Source organism: Chinchilla lanigera, unplaced genomic scaffold, assembly GCF_000276665.1.
Source record: "Chinchilla lanigera isolate Chin_1 unplaced genomic scaffold, ChiLan1.0 scaffold00170, whole genome shotgun sequence".
In the NCBI taxonomy this organism is placed as follows: domain Eukaryota; kingdom Metazoa; phylum Chordata; class Mammalia; order Rodentia; family Chinchillidae; genus Chinchilla; species Chinchilla lanigera.
The window spans coordinates 1030398-1050671 of NW_004955571.1; the positions used below are offsets into that span (position 1 = coordinate 1030398).

At 36.1% G+C, this 20274-nt stretch overlaps 1 pseudogene; it reads left to right on the top strand.

Annotated features, from left to right (window-relative positions):
• The first annotated feature begins 362 nt into the window (after positions 1 to 362).
• On the top strand, positions 363 to 1947 carry LOC102027693 (annotated as a pseudogene).
• Positions 1948 to 20274: the final 18327 nt, after the last annotated feature.

Here is a 20274-nt window from a genome sequence, read left to right on the forward strand (position 1 = left end):
TCAGGTTCACATAGAGTTAGCATTTACATATTGGAGTGTCAACATCATTCACTAATAGTGTAATAGAAGATGATCAGTCCCACTTCATGGCTCAAGCAAATCATTTCACTGTCAAAGGTCAGATTCAAATAAGTAAACTTCTTAGAAGATATTTTCAGTTCTGCTTAGAAATTAATAACTCCTGGGTTATTAATTGTTCTTTTACTTCTTTACATTTGGTTACCAGTCAAATTTCATATGTATTATATAAAAGAAATTCTAAACTGGAAATATAAGAAAAAGTGAACTCTTCTAATGGGATAAAATTGTATAAGACAAAATGCTTTGGGGGTCAACTGACAGGAAGGACTGGAGGCAGTAAGATGGTGCAGACTCAGGGTACTAGGAGGAAAGTGTGTTAGTTCTATGATGGGGATGTTGGAAATTACTATCATGGACAAGGCCCTCCAATGAAGCCTCAATGAATCCACATGATGAACAAGTTGCTGCTCAACTATGTTCTGTACTGAAAGATGGAAATCTATCATTCTCACACAGCCAATATTGAGATGACCAAGTATCACAATGCTGACTACATTAAATTTTTGTCCTCTGTCCATACGGATAACATGTCTGAGTACAACAAGCAGATGCAGAGATTCAATACTGGTGAGGACTGTCCAGTGTTTGATGGCCTGTTTAAGTTCTGTCAGTTGTCCACTGGTGGCTCTGTGGCAAGTGCTGTTAAATTTAATGAGCAACAGACGGGCATCACTGGAAATTGGGCTGGGGGCATGCACCATGCAAAGAAGTCTGAGGCATCTGCCTTCTGTCACATCACTGATATCCTCTTGGTCATCCTAGAGCTGCTGAAGTATCACCAGAGAGTGCTGTATACTTACATTGATATTCACCACGGTGATGGCCTGGAAGTGGTCTCTATACCACAGACCAGGTCATGACTGTGTCCTGTCATAAATATGGAGAGTAGTACTTCCCAGTAACTGGGGACCTACAGGATATTGGGGCTGGCAAAGGCAAGTATTATTGTGTTAACTATCCACTTTGAAATGGGACTGGTGAAGAGTCCTATGAGGCCATTTTCAAGCTGGTCATGTCCAAAGTAATGGAGATGTCCCAGGCTAGTGCAGTTGTCTCACACTGTGGCTCAGACTCCCTTTCTGGGGATCAGATATGTTGCTTCAATCTCACCATGAAAGAGCATGTGACATGTGTGGAATTTGTCAAAAGCTTGAACCTGCCTATGCTGATGCTGAGAGGAGGTGTTTATACAATTCATAATGTTGCCCAGTGCCAGACATATGAAATAGCTGTCATTCTAGACATATAGAGATCCCTAACAAATTTCCATATAATGACTACTTTGAATGCATTATACCAGATTTCAAGCTTCACCTCAGTCCTCCTGATATGACTAACCATAACACTAAGAGTATCTGGAGAAAATCAAACCGTGGCTCTTTGAGAACCTGAGAATGCTGCCCCATGCACCTGGGCATCCAAATGCAGGCAATTTCTTAGAATGCCACTCCCAAGGACAGTGGTGATGAGGGTAAATAAGACCCTGACAAGTACATCTCAAGCTGTTTCTCCAACAAACAAATTGCCTATGAGGAAGAGTTCTCTGACTCAGATGAGGAGGTGGAAGGTGGCTGCAAATACTCTTCCGACTTCAAGAAAAACAAGAGAGTCAAAGCAGAAAATGAGGGGCTGGGGATCTAGCTCAGCGGCAAAGCACCTGCCTGGCAAGCGCAAGGTCCTGAGTTTGTTTCCTGGTACCAGAGAAAAACCAAAAATAAATAAACCAATAAATAAAATAAAATAAAAAACACAGAAAATGAGAAAGAGAAAGACCCAGAGGACAAGAAAGAGGTGACCGAAGAGGAGAAAACCAAGAAGGAGAAGCTAAAAGCCAAAAGCATCAAAGAGGAGATCAAGTTGACCTAAGCAGACCTCTCCAGCTCAGATTTTTTGCCATGTTCCCTACCTTTTTCCATCCAACCCCAATAATTTTATATTTTCTATTTCTCTGTATATTTATATTAAAATATATTAAGTATAAATGTCCCTAGGGACTAGAGAGAAGAGCCAGGGCACTTAAGTGCAGGGCGCCTACTCTGGGGGAACTTTTCTAGCAGCTGTCTTGCTGCCCATCCCTCCCCAAGTCTTAGTTTTAAACTATAAAGTGCACAGATCTGGATGAAAGTGATTCAGCCATAAGATGAAATCCTGACATGCTGAGGGTTCGCTTTGTAGCTTTGGAAAAGGACCCCTCTTAAATATTCTGGAAGGAGTGGCTATGCTTTAAGGGGCCCCTTGTTCTTTGGGCTCCTAAGGTAACATCAGCCATTTTTAGATTGGTTCTGTCCTCATAACTTCACCATGAAGTGAGCTAAGAAACTCACACTGCCCTGTCTTCCCCAAGTTGTGCAGGTGGAGGTTGATAGTCTAACTTCCTTTTTGGAGATATTCTTTTTATTTTTGTGAGACTCTTTGTAATAAAGTGGCATATTTCTACAAAAAATGCATTGAACAGATTAACAATGTACTTTTTGCCATTTATATACTTTATTACAATAATGTTTGAATGACTGCAATGGAATTTTTTATAAAAATGACATTCACATTAGTATCAAACACATGCATTGTGATTGGTGTTATTTTGATAAATACTATTTCCTTCAGAAGGTTAACCTACTTAATTTAATAGTATGTTTAATTAATGCTTAACTACAGCAAAATCTTCATGAGATTAATTGTGATGGAAATATAATATGAAATAGATTAATATTAATCAGTGTATTGACATTAAATACAAAATTAATTTTTTATGATTAAATATCAAAAAGTAATAAAATGCAGTATCTTTCAAATTAATACAAACCCATGACAGTATAAATATATGTGATAAATCAACATTTCACACAATTTAGTAATCCAAGTTCTATTGACTTTTATAATAACATTGATGATGATGTTAATGAAAATGATAATTAAGTAGATTTAACATACACTCATTGCCTACTGTGTGCCAGGAACTTTTCTAAACTCTAAGAATGTTACACAAATCAAATCATTTAGGAGAAATAATTACAAAACTCTTTATACAACTTAAATACAACTAAGAATACTATAAGCTTGGAGTAGGGCCCCACTCCTGTAGTCCAAGGACTCAGAAAGCTGAGGTAGGAGGATCGCCATGATTTCAAGCTCAGCTAGGCTACATAGTGAGTTCAAGGCCAGTATGAACTCCTAACCGAATAGTGAAACCCTGTCTCAAAAAAACAAACAAAACATAACAACGACAACAAAAAAACCCCAGAATACTATGGTGATGCTTTTTTGCAATAAACTGACACACTAATTACTTAGGAGCAAATATTCCACAGCTATATCAGAAACTGAAAACTCATTGATATAATCAATGATATAATTTAATATATAAATATCATATTCAGAAAATGTGTTTTTAAGAAATACACAGAATATTTTATTTTTAATGTAGGCAAAGGAAAATCACCTTTGTAAATTACAACAGTGATAGACTGTATATTTTAATGTAACTTTTAAATCATATGTCCTTATAAATTTAAATATAACTAGCTCTACATAACTTCATATGAGGTAGCTCAGGAGGAAAGAGCACCTCACAACATTGTTCATAAGCATTTCACCTATGTCAGCCAACACCTCTCCCATAACACTCAGCACCTAATCTCAATAGATGATTTTATTTCCAGCATTATTTATGTTTTAACTCTCTAATATATACTTTGTCAGCTCTACTCTTCCCCTCTCCCTCTTGTGTCAGAAAATAATATGTCTATTTCTTTCAAGGGCTAATGCAACCTTCTTTTCATTTTTTTAATTTTATGGAAAGAAGGTAAAACAAAATTTCATAACAAGGTAATACGAGAGTACCAATAGTTAATATATTGCATATTATTATCTTTAAAGTAGTTACTCATAGCACAAGATATTGGCAGAAAAAAATTTTCCAGTAGATATCAGCACAAACCTTCCTCTACTTTTCTTTTTTAGGGGTGATTTAGCTCAGAGGCACAGAGCCTGCCTCGCAAGCTCAGGGCCATGAGTTCAATTCCTGGTACTGGGGGAAAAAAAAAATCAAACCTTCCTTTTCTATGAACTAAGAGACACCTAATCATATAACTATCTTGCATTTTTTCTTTCTCCCTTTCCCTTCCTTCCTTTCCCCTTTCCCCCGATCTAGTTCCTTTTACCTTTTTAACAATTAATGCCATCTTCTTGTATTCTGATGTGTAGGGCTGTACTCTGTGACTAACTACAAACTCTAGTTTTGGTTTTTCAAATTCTTCCTCTAAAACATCTTTTACTTGGTTTGGGTATAAGACTCAGGTTTTTTTTTTTCCTTCTTAAACACTTTTTTAAACATGGCACATTAATAAAGATACTATCCTACTACAATCTCCTAAATTCTATTAAATTGCCAATGCAGGGTACCACAGCCATATTTTTGCTAATCTTAAGCACTCTCTCTCTCTCTCTCTCTCTCTCTCTCTCTCTCTCTCTCTCTCTCTCTCTCTCTCTCTCTCTCTCTCTCTCTCTCTTTCTGTCTTCAGTTGCCTCAAACTATGCAGAACTTAAACTAATTATTAATTTCTCTTTTATTCTAACTCACTATGGCGGCTTTCTTTGGCTTTCATGATGTTGAAATCCATGGAAATTCCCTATTTCTCTGAACATTCCCTCATTTCCTCACATTTTTATTTCTCCTACCACCACTTAAAGCAACACTGCCAAAAAATTTACAATATGCTCTCATTTATTACATCATAATTTCCTAATAATCATACCCATCCTTACACATATTACTCTTTAAGGCAAATTTTCAAACCCTAGGAGATGGCTAACTGCTGTCCTAAGTTCCATGTCCTTGTGTGCAATTTACTCTTTGGCATCTCTTCATGAATGATTCTTAGGCACATTAAAGCTAACATCTATTAAAATAAAATTATTTTTCCAGCCTTCAAATGCACCAATTAATAATAAACAATATCGGAATAATAAAGGCTCACTTTTCTTGCTGTTTGCTGATGTCATTAGCTTTCCTTTAATTACTCAGACCTAATTTTGAGTGTCATATTTGGTTCTTTCCATATCCTTGACAACCACTTCTATTCAATAATAAAATCGTTTTATTTTTAGCTTCACTTCAGTTCAACAAACATCCATCTAAAAATCCTTCAATGGTTTCCTGTTTCCTAAAGCCCCGATGTGTCACTTAGGGCTCTTCATATCGTAGCTTGTACTTCCCTTTCTATACCCATCTCTTTCCACTCCCCTCCAAGTACCTTTCAGCCAATTATAGCCTCCCAAACTAGCTCCTTTACATATTTTTTCACATTGTGTCCTAGGCTTGAAATCCGTCTCTTCACAATCGTACATTCATTCATAAGTTCATTGTTTCCGCATGCACTTACCAAATACCTACCTACTACAGTTAAGGTACTGTTCAAGATGCTAGAGGTCTGACAGTGAAGAAAACTATATCTCTACAATAATGGACTCTAGATACAATTTAGTGAGAAAACATATACTAAGTAAGTGACCATATAATAAAATGTCAGATATGAAAAATAAAACAAGTGAATAGAGGTTATCCCTAGATTCTAGCACTCAGAGAATTTTCCTTGAGGAAAGTAATGTTTGAACAGTACTGTCAGTGCTATGAGAGATTTAATCACATTACACTGAGATTGATGAAATGGCAAACACAAATCTGACTGACATGAGACTATATCAGCTATTTAAGGAATGATAAGAAGAGTGGGTGATGAACCATGAAGACAGAATTTCAAGAAAGTTGATAAACTATGTTAGAGTAACTACAGGGCAGTCCCCCAAGGATTCAGGCTCCAGTAAAATATGGACTTTATGCTGTGTAAGGAGAACCATTTGAAGAATTGAGAGCAAATGAATGAATGGTTTTATTGTTTTCAGGAGGAGCAACCTGAAGCTATGTAGAGGCTATGAGCATGGAAAGAATGGTAAACAGAGAAGGTGAAGTATCCTACAGGAATAGTCTAATGAATGGGTGATGGGGGCTTAGGCTGGAAAAGACATGGTAAGAAATGAAAAAATGAAAGACTGACTTGAAAAAGTGGCAAAAAGATGGGCTGACTAATTGGATTTGGAAAGTAAGAGAAGGAGAGGAATCCAGGGTGACTCTGGGATTAAGCCTAAGCAACAGAGTGAATTATAGTATGTGTCATCCTCTAACATTAAAAAAAAACTGGAAAAGGAGAGGATTTGAATAGAGAATCAAAATATTAATTTGAGATATGTTAACTGAATCAGGCATTACCAAGTGTTATGATTTGATTATAGTTTGACTGTGTGTCCCAAGAGTTCATGAGGTGAAACTTAGTCCCTGGCATATCAATGCTGGGAGGTGTGGAACATTTGCGAGGTGAAGCATGACACAACATTATTAGGTCATTGGAGTATTCTCCTTAGGGAGTTATTAATGTAATTTTATTGGGACCTCAGTTAATTCTCAAGGTATTGAGTTCTCATAAAAGAAGACTGGTCCCTCCAATCCCTCTCTTATGCTCTCTCTCTTTCTCTTTCTCTTTTCTCTCTCTCCCTACCCCTCTTCCTACCCTCTTCTCCCTCCCCCTCTCCCTCTCTTTTTCTTTCTTTTCTTTCTTACATGCTTGCACTCCTTCCATGACAACATTACCATGTTTTAATACAGATAAGGGGGATCTCACCAGAGTATGAATTGATGGAATCATCCAATCATGTATTTTCACTCTCCTATCCTCCAAAAGTGTGAGTTAAATTATAAGCCTCCTTTCTTTATAAAATATCCAACTTCCTGTGCTCATACAGCAATGGAAAACAGCCTGATTATGACAACAAAGTAGAAATGCCTAGTAATCCTTTAGTTCAGAGTCTGGCATTAAAAGAAAAATTCATGTTTGGAGATGCCCACTGATGTCACCAGATATTTTTGTGATATTGTGATCATAGAGCTGGATTGAGATCATGCCAATCTGTGATTCTCAGTCATGCCATACTATCAATTCACTGAGGTAGTTTTAAAATTAAATACTGATGTCCTCCTATCCCCAAAACAATCAAATCAAAATCCCAGCATGAGAACTAGAGTATTGGTAAATTTTTAAATCTCCTCAAGTAATGATAATTACAATCAAGTTTAAGAACTATTAGCCAGTTGAAATGAATAGAGATCTGGGTACTCAGTTCTGGAGTATGCCAACATTTAAAGACCACAAAAGCAGACTGCAACAAACTGGAAAATAATATTCACCAAGACACAGGGAAAATAAGGAGACTAGCATGATGACACATAAGCCAAGAACATCAAGTGTTTCAAGGAAGGTAAATCAACTCCGTCAAATGACATCGAGAATTTCACTAAGGAAAGCACTGAGAGTAGACCACTAGATTTGAAGACATGAAAGCTCTTATGACAAGTGCATTTAGATGATAGATTGGTGTCTGTTGTAACCTGACCAAAGCGCCACCATCCTGTTCTGTATGCGCTGTTTCCCCTCACCCTCCAGTCACCCATTGTACCCTCAAAAACCCCCTGCTAAAAATCCTCTGCTACAGTTCCCAGGCAATGCAAAAACCACAAGAGCCAACTTGCTAACTTGATGTTCTTGTGAAAAGCATCGGTTCTGAGAATTATAACCACCAAAAGTACCTAGCACTCTGCAAAGACAAGATCTGGGTATTGAATGCCCCCCTTTGTGGTTTCTCACTTTATAAGCTCCATGCTGCTTCTCCCCAGCGCGCAGCATGCAGAGCCCATCTGTACTCTGTGCCGCTGGGTACCAGCTTAAATAAAGTGCTAATTTTTGCAAAGAGACGTCTCATTCTTTTGGGGGGTCCTTTTTCCTCGGTAGAGCAGTGTCATGCACTCAAAGAAGAGCAGATTGGAATGAAAAAAGAGCAAATAATAATAATACTCTGCATATGTATCTGTCAATGATTCCCCTGTTTTCAAGACCTAGTCAAAAGGGCGGACAACCTCCTCTAGTCTCAACCACTGGAGGAAAATTTTATTGTACAATCTGCACTTGCTCTTGTCTCTGAGATACCATCTTGAAATTCTACTCTAGCTATCTATGTATGTGTAAACTCTTCATGCAGAAAGATCATATCTAATCTTTCTATGCCCAACACTGAAAAAATAATAGGTTCTCAGTAATTGTTCACTCAAAATTTTGGAAAGCAAAAACTTCAAATATGCTGAAAAAACAGTGAATGCTACTGAAGTATTAAATTATCAGGGCTTTAACGTCTCATACGAGAAAAGGAAGGTGTTGACATTCACTCGGCTATTTCAAGTAAATGTGAAGTATCAGGAAAGAAAGAGGAGAGAAGTGATCAAATAAGCTGAAAAAAGTTTCCTTAATCATCTCTACTGCAATTTTCATCAGTAAGCACTATGCGACACTAAATGGCACGTGTGTGACAGGCCACTGACTCATACATAGATGACACCAAAACACACAACCACCTCTTACATAGAAACCAGGCCCCTCTTGAACGACCAGTTCTGCCTACAACAAGGTAATCTTCCAGAAAATTGTAGTTTAAAAACTGAAGGCTCATAATTTTTGTTTGTCTAGTATTATTTTTCATATTATAGATCTGAGCACATAGAAAAAATTTTAATATACTCTTCAGTTGGTGAAAAATAGCAATGTAGACAGCATAGATATGTTTATAGATAAATACATAGCCATGGAAGCATGGTACGTATTTGTGTCTCTGAATGTCTCACGTGTGCTCTCTGCAGTTATATAAGCTCTTTAGGCCATCTTTGATCTATATTTAGCCATTTCATCCACAACAATATTTACCATAAACTCTTTATAAATTAAATGCATATAATACACACACATATATATATATGATATATTTACTTTTAAATGTCCATGAGCTTGTTTCTCATGAATCTTTGAGGCACCAAACTACCCACAGACCTGACTATGACTGTTTTAGTTGTCATCTTTGAACTTGTTTCCCTCAAATTAACAATCATCCCCCAAGTTGATAAAACCTAATGCATGTAACAAAAGTGGTTTGTTCCATCAAATTTCTGTTGTTATAATAATGAGTTAAAGAGCAACTGAGCAACAAGCAGTTTTTGTGTTTGTTTTGTTTTGCTGTGGAACGTCCAGCAAAAATAATACCTGCTAATTAAAACCATAGGTGAAACTGAGCTTTACCTAAGGTTGATAAATACAAACATCAGGTCTGAGTACCCCTTACCTACAGTAGTTGGAAGCAGAAAAGTTTCAGATATTGAATTTTTCAGATTTTGCAATATTTGCATAGACTTTGTGGGTTGAGTAGCTTTAATGAGAAAATCTGAAATTCAAATGCTTTAAAATCTGAAAAACCAATGCACAAAATGTTTTGAATATTGGAGTATATCAAATTTTGGATTTTTACTCCAGGGGTTCTCATCCTGTATTTATTTCAATATGTTTATTTGGGAGAGTATGTTAAATTCACTTAATGATTAAATACTGTAATTCTGAAATCTGAATCAGGAATTTGTTTATTAGTATTTCACAGAATCCAAGACAAAATTAATTATTGCACAAAACACATTTACTCTAACTAGTGAGGAATAATGTGAAAATAATTACTAGCTAAGAACAATTTTCAGCACTTAGATACATTTCTGTTGTAAAGGAGAGAGTAATGTCTAACAATATAAAACACTCTTGAAGCAAATATAGATGTTACTTACAAGCTCTTTTTTCTAGAAATCTTAACATGAAAAGTAAATCTCAGACCTGACAAACCACAATATAAATGACTGTCTTATAAACATCTTAAAATTTCTTCTATTTTAATCAACAATAAATCTCATTTTTCCATAATGAAGAAACACTAGTATAGGTGAGAAAGAAATTTAATCTGTCCATCCTCAAAATCAATAAAGAACCCCTCAAATTCAATTTTGAAAGCTAGGATTTACACACTAACTTCTTGAACCTCTTCAGACATAAAGTTCATTACTTTGTTAGGCAATCTAATCCATTGTTAAAACATTCTATCACAAATATCAAAATTATGAGTTTGAATTACAATTAAAGAAGTGTTTTCTGGAATCTAACTCAGTTATCATTGACCTTCATCCTTGATATGCTCCTGACAAGTAGGAAATATTCTTAAATCCACTGATGTCCAGGAAGTACAAAAATGTGGTCCTTAAGAAGAAGTTCCAAAAACTGCCTCTGGTTCTTCCTGAGTTTAGTGAACATTTATATACAAGCATTCATTAGTTTCACCTCCTAATTTACTATCACGCTAGATCTTATTTTTACCATATACACACATATACATATGCATATATATATGTGTGTGTACATTATGTGTCTAATTCATGAGAATATTTAATATTTGGGAAGGCTTTGATATTACCTCAGGAAAAAAGAAACTAAATATTGCCTTTATATATTCAGCTTAAACTTGTTCCAGGTTTTTTTTAATTAAGAAGTATTTTCCAAAGGTCTTTTGAAATGATTGTTTAATTTTCTAGATTCAAAATAATAAAATAATAAATTTTAAGTGGAAACTAAAGCATGTGGAATAATCAGATGTTTTAATTTCTGACTATAACAAATTAAACATCAGTGTTAAAAACAAATTACCCGATACATAATATTTTCAGAATATAAATGCTGTCTTGAGGGTTTATGCATAGACAAGCGCACACTTGCAAACATAGTCTCACATTTTATTTCTCATTAGTAAGATAGTTTGAGGGCAGTTATTATATATTCCTTAATTTCATATACATAGTTTTCAGCTCAGTAGCTTCCAGACTGATGTTTAATATCTGTATCCTTGTGGATGCTGCTTGGAAGAAGGAAGGAAGGAAGGAAGGAAGGAAGGAAGGAAGGAAGGAAGGAAGGAAGGAAGGAAGGGGTCAAGATATTGGCCTTTTAAACTCTTCAGTGTGATGCTACTGAGACTTGCATGGCTGCTTCTTCCCCTCTTCTCGGTTGTGACTTAGGAAGAGGAACTTATATCTCCGATCTCCCATACATCAATGACAAGATCACCGTTTTTTTGCAAGTATATAGACAAAGGCTTTGTGAAATGTTGTATTTTCAGTGCTTTGAGATCTTAATGATTCCCAATATTTTCAGTCAAAAATCCATAAGCAAATTAGAACTTGATCATTTACTGTGTCACCCCAGAGTCTATAATTGTGAAAGTCAATTTATAACAAGAAAAGGTTTTAGAAGTTTAATGCTGTACTCAGTTGATCTTGCTGGTTTTGGGCCTATGATGAAGCAACCAATCATGGCACACAGCATGTGGTGGAGCAAAACCACTCATTTAATGGATAAGTGAGAAAGCAGAAAAGTAAGGAGTCAGTGTCCCATTTACCCTTTCAAGGGTGTGTCTCCAACAACCTCCCACTAAACCCTACCTCCTAAAGGCTTTACCACCTCCCAAGAGTACCATGGACTGGGAACCAAACCTTTAACAAACAGGCCTTGCAATGGTTGATATATTGTGTCAACTTCAGAAGTCTAGAAGCTTAACTAACTCAGCAGTTCTACATCCCAGTGTATAGAGGACATGCCCTTACCACTCTAGGATGCTGTTCACTGTGCTGACTGTTAAGTTTAGAAGTTTATATACGTCACTCATCAGGGCGCCAAGGTCTTCACTTTATGAACACCCTCAGCCACTGCAAGAGGAGGGCATGGAGATGGTGTGGATAACGTGCATACAATATAAGGATTGGAAAAGAGGCTTGCTTCCCTGATTTGCTCTTGCTGCTTTTGCTGTCTTCCACCACCATGAAGAGTTGCCCTTCTGCCATGTCACTCCACCTTGGAGCCACCCAATTGCAGATTGAAACCTCCACAAACTGTGAGCTAAATAAACCTTTCCTTCCTTAATTTTGGGCATCGTGTATTTTGTCCCAACAATGAGAGAAAAGTAACCAGCACAGACCTCTCAAGTACATTCCAGATCCAAACTACAGCATAACATAGCTGCAGACATTTATTGTCTTAGTTACTTTTATCTCATTGCTGAGACAAAATACCTGATGCCCAAAATTAAAGGAAAGGTTTATTTAGCTCACAGTTTGTGGAGGTTTAGGCCCACAATCAACTGGCTGCATGGCATGGTGGCATGGCAGAAGGGTAGCCATTCATAGTGGTGGAAGACAGCAAAAGCAACAAAAGCAACAAGTGGAGGGAGCAAACCTCTTTTCTGTCCCTTATATTTAGGCAGGTTACCCACTAGGGAGGGTATAGCACTCATACCCCCAATCCCAGTACTAGTAATAACCCAATCACAAACTCTAGATTCAGCAGCCTCCAAAAACCCCACCCCACATGACTGCATCAGCATTTGTGAGGACATACAGACACAAACCACAGTACTTACTATGGGATTCACCACATATTTAGTGAGCTAAAATCTTTACTACACTCAGCTAAAACAAAACACACCAAATCAAGTAACTTTCTTCATAAGAAAAGAGTTCTAAGATATAGGAAAGAATACAACTGAGATACTCTGAAATTTTCAATCTTGGGAGAAAAAGAAAGAAAGAAAGAAAGAAAGAAAGAAAGAAAGAAAGAAAGAAAGAAAGAAAGAAAGAAAGAAAGAAAGAAAGAAAGAAATTCCCATTCCTTACATCACTACTCTACATCCATTAGATCAACCTTGTAATGAATTCAGACTACAGTACTGTGAAACTCTTCTCTTTGGTTACCCAAGCATTCTTCTTTTAAAGAAGCCCAAGATGGTGGCAGATAAGCTATGACCTTATGCATTGCCATATATTTTGTGTGTTGCATTCTGAATGTTATCACTGCAATGCATCAAATTCTGTGTGGGAGTGTACTCATAAATTCATGAGCTAAATTTCTAACACGGCTCAAATACCACATTTCCTTAGAATTCTCTATTTTCACCACCATATTACAGCCAGTGAAGGCTAATGATGGCCTGTTCTATATCCTAACTCAGAGAAAATATCTTTGTTTTCCTTTCCTTTTAAACAGTGGTCATTTCTGATCTTGTAACTTCTAAAATTATCTTGTTATCTCTCCCTATATATGAGACATTAGCTGAATTCTATGCATATATCTGGTCTCTTTTCAGTCCTCTAAAGGGTATTTGAGAAAGGTTCTTAGCACAAATGCTCTAGGGAAAAAATGGACATGTTGGTTATTTAAAGAAAAAGAACATAGTTCTTTAAGCTCTATACAAAGAGAAAACATATGTGGAAAACTTACTGATTGTACACAGTTGTAAATAACGTTAATATCTTATTGACTGGAAAAGCAATAAACCACCACAAAATTACACATCTTAGCTGTGTTAAGTACAAATTTGACAGATCTAAAATGATATCTATAAACTTTTCAGAGTCTTTGATAAAGTTATTTATAACAAATTAGTAAAAATATTGATAGAAGCTATGTTTTATTTCCTAACTACTTTTCATTCTTTTTGCTATAAAACAGGATGATGGTTGTCCTAGCACTCTCCATAGAATAGCAGAAACAGATATTATGCGATTCTAACAATCCCATAAAATAGCCTGAATAAATTATTTGGATAATAATATTTTTGAATCTTTATGTAATTATACTCCTTACCAAATAAGAGATTCATTTTTCTGCAAAGTCAATTAAATATGTAATTAAAAATTACTCCCTCAGGTCTTCCTCCCTGGTTGCAGTGCAAATTCTCTAGGGTCATCATCTCTGCACTGATATGTACATAGTACAGAATCAATCAAGCAAACTGTATTCCAAATGACTTTAAAATATTAAGAGTTCCATTTTACAATTTCTTCTGCTCAGTGATCAGTGTAGTGAATCTCCGTGTTACTAAAGGTGACAAGGTATTTTATTCTTTGAAGTGGGCTGTGGCAAAGGAAGGAATGAAATGGAGAGCAGGTCATTTAGAAAAAACACATCTCATTTCTGTGGGTCTTTTTGTGACTTGCTTTTCCTTTCACTCCTTCTTTTTGCCACAATCCACTTCAAAGAATAAAAGATGTTTTTGAAAAAATAACAAGCCAAACAAAAGGCAATCACCACCAGGAATGTGGTTTGAGGATGTTTAGGAAGAATTAAATAAATTCCCTCCCTTATTCTCACTTTTTCATTCTAACTTTTGATTCTTGCGTGTTCTGTCAGATAGCCATTCTGTGTGACTCAGCACAAATGGATGAAAATCACTAAGTTTTGGCTTTTGAATTTCAAACATTTAGGTTCAGAAGAATAGGGTAGTCTGGTATTGAGAGTCAAATTTAGAAGTTATGATTAGTATAAAAATGTTAATGCTTTCTCTCTTTCCTTTTCATTCTCCCAAAGTGAAGAAAAATTCGCTGATTGTGGGAAATGGAATAGTAGAGACAGTAGGAGATATTGAAAAAAGTTTGTGTTGAGTAAAATTATAGGATGACAAGACCCTGGAATGAATAAAATAGAACAGATAGGAACAAAGCCTAGTTAGTGGAAAACATTAATCTAAGAAGCAGAAATTTACTTGTCTTTCTGCTGATAAATGCTGAAAATATAAAAATAAAAGCAAACAAAACAAAATTTAGAGAAAACAAAACTTTCCCTTTAATATTGACAATTTATTTTCTATTTATTGTTTAGCAAGTGTGATGTCAGTCAGGGGAATTCCGAATTTGCTCAATGTACACTCAATGTAGCCTGTCAAGACTGTCTTCTTTATTCATCTTATAATCCTTGAGATATAAGGTACAACCTCAGCCACATTAAGAAGTAAGCACATGTCTTGGTTACTTTTCTCTCATTGCTGGGACAAAAACACTCAAAGTAAAAGAAGGAAAGGTTTACTTAGCTCACAGTTTGCAGAAGTTTCAGTCCATAATCAACCTGGCTCCAAGGCAGGTTGGCACGGCAGAGGGCAACTGTTCATGGCTGTGCAAGATAGCAAAAGCAGCAAGAACAAAATGGGCAGGTGTCTGTTTTCCTCCCTTACACTGTAAGCAGGCTACCCACCCTAAAGTGGAAGTGCTATGCACATCATCTCCCTGTCCTCCTCTTGCACAGGCTCAGGATGTTTACAAAGTGAGGATCCTGGCCCCCTGCTGAGTGACTTAGTTAAACTTCTAAACTTCTCAAGTTGGCACAATGAGTCAGCCACTACAACATCCCAGCCCTTAAATAGCCACCCCATGGTACTTCCTCTGCACCCTAAGATATAGAACTGCTGAGTTACTTAATTAAGCTTCTTTTTTTTTTTTTTTCGGTACCAGGAATGAAACTCATGACCTCAGGCTTGCCAGGCAGGCGCTGTGCGGCTGAGCTAAATCCCCAGCCCCAACTTAAGCTTCTAAACTTCTCAAATTGACACAATGAATCAACCATAACAGCACAAAAGGAAAAGCTTGCTTACGGACTTGGACTAAAGAAAATAAACTCAGTGCCTTTCCCTAGACAGGAGAGACATGTCCACTGGATTCTGAAATGTTCTCCACGACCACTGTCACCCTCTAAACTTGTGTTTATGCTGTAGAACATTCTTATGCAACAGTCAAGCGTGTCTCTTGCACTCACTTAGCACAATTCAAGATGTGAATAAATTGTAAAAGGAAATATGAAAGATCAACACAGCATTGTGGTCTAGACTGTCCTTGTGGACATGTGCAGTTCAGCAAGATATTAGCACATACAACAATTTTGTATAAAATATGCTATCATCCCAAATGGTCCAGATATGAAACTAGAGCTCTTCAATACAAGGTGTTCCTCTGTTAGTGTCAGTTCTCCAAAAAGCTACAGATATCGCACCAATTTAGATGCTACTACTTTATTACAAAGAGAAATTCTAGAAATTGAAGTGACAGAGGAAGTAGAGTGAGGAGAAAAAGTTCTCCAATCACTGTATCTCTAAGTGATCAAATATTTGGTACCAGGTACTTTTAATAGGGTCATCTCATGGAACTAATATTCACTATGCCATATTAATACCTGTATCTCAGGACAGTTCATCAGGAGAAAAACTGGGAGACTTTACCTTTTGGCTCCAGGATTCCAGGGTCTACTGTGCTCACTATATCTAGGCCTCCTTCTCTGATTTTTCGGACTGAATTTGCTCCAGAACAAAGCAGGTCTCACAGCAACTCATATCTTAACACCATCAAAGAGGGATCCCCTAGAGAAGTATGAATTGAGTACATTTGCTGTTGTATTAAGCCTACATAAAGTTAGGCAGAGTCTTTGTAGAAATGGTCAGAAGGAAGACAAGACCATGGAATGAACAAAATAGAATAAAAACTAGTTCAGAACAAGCAAGTATATAAAGCAATCAGGGGTAGAATATGAGATATACCTGACATAACCTCTTTCATGCCCAGCTTCAGCCAAAGTGTAACCCTACTTCAAGTTGGAAACCCTAAATAAGCAGCTAGCAATTAGTTATATATACAAAACCATGGAGAAAATATAACAGTCCCGGTCATTTTACATTTAACAGTAATTGAAAATGAGTCACTTTTCCAGGAAGAGGATAGAGATGTTAATAGGTGATCAGGTTGCAAGTTGAAAAATGCCTTGCATTAATGAAATCCCTAAGAGCCTAAGCAGTTGAGATTCCTGATGCTCCTAGGGCAAAAACAACCACTGATGACTGTGGTAGAATTTCTAAGATGAGTCAGGTCAGGGAGAAATGGAGGGAGTAACAACTTGCAAGATTCATCAAAATGTTGGACAAAAGAGTGACTCCTTGTGTACAAAAGTTGTACAGAATTGGTTCAGAAAGCTCTGTCCAGAGTACTGTTAGGCTCAGGAACGTAAATGAGTAGTGACTCCACTACTTGCTTGATGAGTTAGTCTGCTTTATGTAAAGCTTTAGGTATCAGGGATTGAACTCTGGACTTTCACACTGAGCTACATCCACAGTCCTTTTAATCTTTGAGACAGAGGCTAAGTTGTATTGCCGTGGCTGGGCTCAAACTTGCAATTTTCTTGCTTCAACCTCTCAGAGTGCTGAAACTGCAGGCTTGTGCTCCTATACCCAGCCTAAGTAAACTTAATCAGGCAAAGTTTGGCAAATCTATGTAGAGTAACTTAAAGTGGAAAAAGATACCATATATCTCTCAGATACCAACAGTTCAAACAATTGAGTAAAAGATGTAATATTCCAGAAATAGTCTTAAACTAAAATATCTAATTATATACATACTGAACAAAAGCTATTAATTTTGAAGTATGCATAGAAATTTACATAAACACAAGTAAATGCACACTTAAAACTTTTAAATTTCCCCAAAGCTATTATCAAAAAGTCCAGAAAGAATGTATAGTGAAATAATGCTAGGAAAATAATCAATGACAAAAAGGTAATACATAGTGTACACTAGCTCAAATATCTTCCAAATAAATGCACAATTTTGAATAATTGGCAGGTAAAACTCCTCAAAGCAATTTAAAAACTTTAAAAAACATAACATACTGTATTTCAAATATGAAAATTTCAGCTAAGACAATAAGAAAATGGAGCTAGAATATGTAAGTCAGAGAACAAATTAATTTAGAATTCAATACAAGATGCCAGAAAAAGAACAATAGAAGAATACACTCTAAGAAAATAACCATTATTAAAAGAGAACAAAAAAAGAAAATCTATAAATTTAATCAGTAGATGCATAAATTGTTTTAAAAGAATAATAAAACTGATAAAACTTTTCCAAGATTGAGTTTAATTTTAGAGAAGAAAAGTGTGAATAAATAGCATCTACATTGAAAAATGGGCAAATAATTATTTAACAATCTATTACTTACAGATAAGTAATGGTAAAAATAATATAATGCAATGAACATCATTCTAGAAATTAATATTAAAACCTGGGTAGCAAGAAAAAATAGGGTAAATGAACTAGCAAGAGGGACTATCATGAAAAAAAATCATAAAATAAAGTTTAGTTAACTGTCTTCAACTATAGAGATCTGACCTTTTAAGTTCAGATATAAGTTTTACAAGAGCTAATCTCACTTGTGCAAAATCTATTCTAATACCAAAAAATGATAATCCCTAAATTACTTCCTGAGTTTGACAAAGGCTATGTCCTCTAATATAGAAAAGCACAAAAAAGTAAAAGTGTCAATTAATTACACTTATAAACATGGAAGCAAAAATTTTAAATAGACTAGTAGAATATAATAATGAATGCTTCATTATGACAATAACATTGTAACAAAGTGCTTCATTTCAAGATTGCAAGGAAAGTATAATGTAAGAAAATTCAACCAAGGCGTAGTGATACATTCCTGTAATCCCAGCACTCAGGAGGCTGAGGCAGGAGGATTGCTGTGAGTTTGAGGCCAACCTGGGTTACAAACTGAGTTCGAGGTCCACCTGAACTGCATCGTGAAAACTTTTCTCAAAAAGACCAAAAAAAAAAGAAAAAAAAGAAAAAAAAGAAAATTCACCAACAAAGTTAGGTCACTAAAATGAAATATTTAAAATGACAAAAATATAGTTGACTAAATGAATAGAGGTGTATCATTGATAGTATCATGTAGCTATTCATGATAAAAAATTTCTCATCCAGCTTAACTTTAATAAATATGCCTACTAAATAATATAACAAATATATATATATGTGACACAAAGTTCCAGGGTAATTTATATTTTAATCAGTAATTTCAAAATATGTACCTATGCACATATGGAAATATACTGAATCACATTAATATGTACAATTACTATGGGTTAAAAATATATATATATTGAAAGTCTTCTCTCATCAATAGTATTAACTGACATTGGTCTAATGATTCTAGCCACTGCAGTAAACAATAATAAGTGGATGTGAATTTTTGAAAGTATGAAATGATATAGTACTTGCAGAGGTTATGATTACCAATTCAAAAACTTTAATATAATGAACCAATTAGAATGAAAGCAAGAATTACAAAAGTGCTTAAATAAAAGAATAACAAAGAAAAAATCACTACCCTGTAAAACAAGGGACATTTCTTTAAAAGATGCTCATAATATAAATGCTTACTGAGACTTTCTAGAAACTCTGCGCTAGTGGGATGAAAGATCTGTGCCAGCAGTCTGAAAGATCTGTACTGGAGCCAGGAAGCAATGGTCAAAGTAAGGACTAGAGCACCCCTGAAAAGAACCACAGCCATCCTCAGCAACAGCAATACCCCGAGCTCCTCCAATGATGAGAACAGCTGAGTTCATATCAGGAAAGCCCGCATAACAAGCTTTCAAGGAGAATTAACAACCTACTGTCTTTCTCTCCAGTTCTTTTATGCTGCTGCTAACAATCCTCATGTGGGCCTTCCACAACTAGCACCATGATGATTCATTTCAGTTGGGTGTTACAAGTTGACCATAAATTAATCCACAACAGCATGGAAGGAGTAAAAAGAGATGATGCCATTGAAAGTACGTTATTGTTATCATGCCTCTTCATGGTAGCCTGCCCTCATGTGGTAGGGTATACTTTTATTATATTTTGGGTTTTATTTTTCCCTTTTGCTTGGCCCAAACTCAATCTGCTGAGCCACCTTCTCCTTTATCATTCACTTTTAATTTTTCCTACCCCAAATAAACGTGAAACTTTGTCACTATTTTTACTTGTTCTGTTCAACTCGGTTCTACCAGCAGTCCAAAACTCCATAACATTTATTTGCTTTTGCCAGGCAGAAGACTCAGGTAAGGCCCTCAGGGCACTTTGTTTGTCTGTCTCTAAAATGTCATTAACATATTTTGCTAGGTTTTTTTCCTCTCTCTCTCTTCCCTAAACTGAAAATCTGGGGGAGTTTTCATTACTGTGCCAGAAGAAGTCTCCTAGTCCTATGTCACACTTGGAGGAAGGGGTTTTCTTTCAGTTACAATAGACTTTCTTGTCTCACTTGCAGTCACTAACCACCTGCACAGTTAAGTAGCCAGACAGCTTGCTATTGGATATTTGTTAGTGATTTAAGAGCTTAAGATTCCTCGTTGTCTGTGCATTTGCTTGCCATATTTTGCTACCCTTTTTAGAAATTAGCCTGGTCACCTTTTACTCCAATTTGTAAATGGCTTTTTCTTTTGGTTTGCTGTTTTGGTCCAGAGCTCTGTCCTGTCTTGCCATGTGGCCAAGTGCCATGTTGCCTTGTCATATGGCTGGATGCCATCTTGCTTCAACAGCTGCCATTTTTTTCTTTTTCTCTTCTTACCAACTAGCCTTATGAGCTAAGCCTTTGATATTGGATA